Here is a 2,716-nt window from a genome sequence, read left to right as displayed (position 1 = left end):
CTTTTTTTTTTTTTTTTTTATTCAATTCTACAAAAATACTGTGGCACTATAAAGTGCCACTTTAAAGTGGCTTTATCCCTATTAGTATTTCAAATTAAATGATATCTGTTCTATGATTTTTATTATTATTATTTTTAATCTTTATGTTACTGTCTTTAAACTGTTGTGGAAAGCTGCTACAACACTACTCAGAGAAACAGCTCTGTTTTACACAGTAGTGCATTGCTCTCAAAAGGGAGGGGGAGATATGCATGCGGCTAGCGAAGGGAAACACAGAAATGAAAACCAAGAGCAGATGAGAGAGGAAGAAGAAGAGGATAAGTGAAAGAAAGATTAGCAGAGTAGAGAAGGAAGAAGAGGAAGTACAGTCCAAAGAGTAGGAGAACAGGATCACAAATGTCCCACATTAACTTGGGATAATAGAATTGTAGTACTGCTACAGACCATCTCATTTAAAGGTCATCTAATCCAGCTCTCCAGCAATGAGCTGGAACATTTACAGTTAGATCAAGTTGCTCAGAATTTGGTTTAGGCAGACCGGCATAGAGCTGTCTATTATTTGGCTCAAGAATTTATCCTTATTGAATTTCAGGAACCTCCTGGATAGCCTACAGCCCACCATGCTACTTTTTCAGCATGTCTGGTTGTCCTCCAGTCCTCCAGAAGGATGAGACCCTGCAATCATGATGCCTTCTGTAGCTGGAGGAAGAAGGCTTCATCAACAGGCTCCTCTTGATCAGGTGATCTATAGCAGATACCACTCAGAAGTCTCCCTTTCTTGCTTCAGACTGTGTTTCTCACCCACTAGTTTTCAACTTACTCAGCCATTTCATGGACAGCTCTTCACACTCTATTCCTTTCTTGATATAGAGGGCAACACCAAAACTTACTCCCCTCCTTCCTAGCCTTTCCCTTTTGAACACCTTGCAGCTATCAATAGCCAAATGTCAGTTATATGTATCATCCCACCAGGTTTCAGTGATGGAACTACATTATGGTTTTCCAGCAGCATGTTGGCTTCCAGCTTGTCCTGTTTGCTCCCAAACTACGTACTTTGATGTAGAGGCACTTCAGCTGGCCTTATTGTCTTCTTGGGCGATAACTTTTAAAGTATCTTCCGTGACAGGATGTCCTGGGATAACCTTTCTAGATAACATCCAAACATTTTATTTAATTTTATTTAGGAATGGAACTAAATGTAGCCAAGAAGGAGGATTTTTAAGAATGCCAGTGAGTCTCACAGGTTATTCAAGCTAGCCTGAACAAGCAGCAGACATCTGGGTTCCCTGTTGGGTAGCAAAGAGGAAGAATAGACTACCAAATAAAACAAAATATAATACAATAGAATAAAATCCTGAAGAAAAAAAAAATCTCTTTATTAGTCTGTCAGAACAGTTTATTAAATTGACAAGTAATCAAAAATCCATTCATATCACCTGAAGCACTAGGGAATAGTCAAAATAGCTACATGTTGAAGCTCCTTGTTGGACAGTCTGCAGAAATCTCCTCAATTTCAATGGGAGAAATAAGCATATTTATTACTGAATCAGACCTTTAACACTGTACATCGTATATAAAAAGTGAAGGGAGCGATAGGAAAGCAGAGAGGACTGTGGAGGAAGACTGAAGAAGATGAGTAGGAGGCTGTGAAAATTGGAGAAATTGAAAGCCTGAATCTGAAGCAGGCAGCAGAGGGCTCTAGCAAGGAAATCTGCTCTTCAGCCTGATTCAGTTGCACAGGCTACTTTTTTTTTTTTTCTTTTTTTGCTGGGCTGCCTAGCATTGCTTGAAACTATCTGAGAAACCAGTGGCATTCAGGGCAAATTACATCTAATTTACTGTACAAATTGCCAAACTATTGGACCCAGCAAATGTGTTTATTAAAAACCAGAGGCATAGGCATGGGTCACATCTTTGTGGCACCAGATAATCAGACAGAGACTAAGCCCACTAATATGGTAAATTGCATTTGATTTTTCATGCTGGAAAGGTTACCAATAAGGGCTCCTTCATCCTTGCATTCAGTATCCTGAAGTATACGTGGCCCAGAAGGGGGTGCTTGCCTATTCCAGTACTATTGAATTATTTTGGGATTTCAGTTATTGACCCATGCTCATGGCTAGGACTGAGTAAACATTTCTCCCAATTTGTAACTCATGATGTTTCCTAGCAATGAAGATGTAACTACGGAAAACTGGGATTGAACTAGATGAACTGTTTGAATGGCTGTAACTCTTCAGAAACTCATCTTTTACCTTGCAGTGGAAAGAGGCATGAGGACTGCTCATTAGAGGCATTCTGGAATTTACAGCGGTATCCAAATGAAGGGTTGATACTGATAAACACACAAAGCTGGTAGAAATAGATTTGCTATTATCTAGTTAAATTATTTGTTGTCTTCTGCAAAAACAGGAAAAATATTTGTTTTTTAATCTTAAAATCATATAATTTTGGCATTAAAATTGTGCTACAGAAGGCCAAGGAATATATTATGACTAGCAAATAATCTGATACTTGATGCTGAGCTTAGGAATTATATTGCGAGTCAAGGAGTCTAGGCGAAATTTTCTCTCAGAAAGGTAGAAGATGATATCAATAGCTTTTTGTTTTGTCTTACTCAAGAAAAACTTTTCAAAAATTTTAGAGAAATAATCAAATTCTAGTTAGTGAGATAATGAAGAATCTTAATACATCTGAATTTTTCTACTTGTGTGGA

This window comes from Meleagris gallopavo, chromosome Z (genome assembly GCF_000146605.3).
Source record: "Meleagris gallopavo isolate NT-WF06-2002-E0010 breed Aviagen turkey brand Nicholas breeding stock chromosome Z, Turkey_5.1, whole genome shotgun sequence".
Lineage (NCBI taxonomy): Eukaryota > Metazoa > Chordata > Aves > Galliformes > Phasianidae > Meleagris > Meleagris gallopavo.
Note: the sequence above shows the minus strand (reverse complement) of the source record.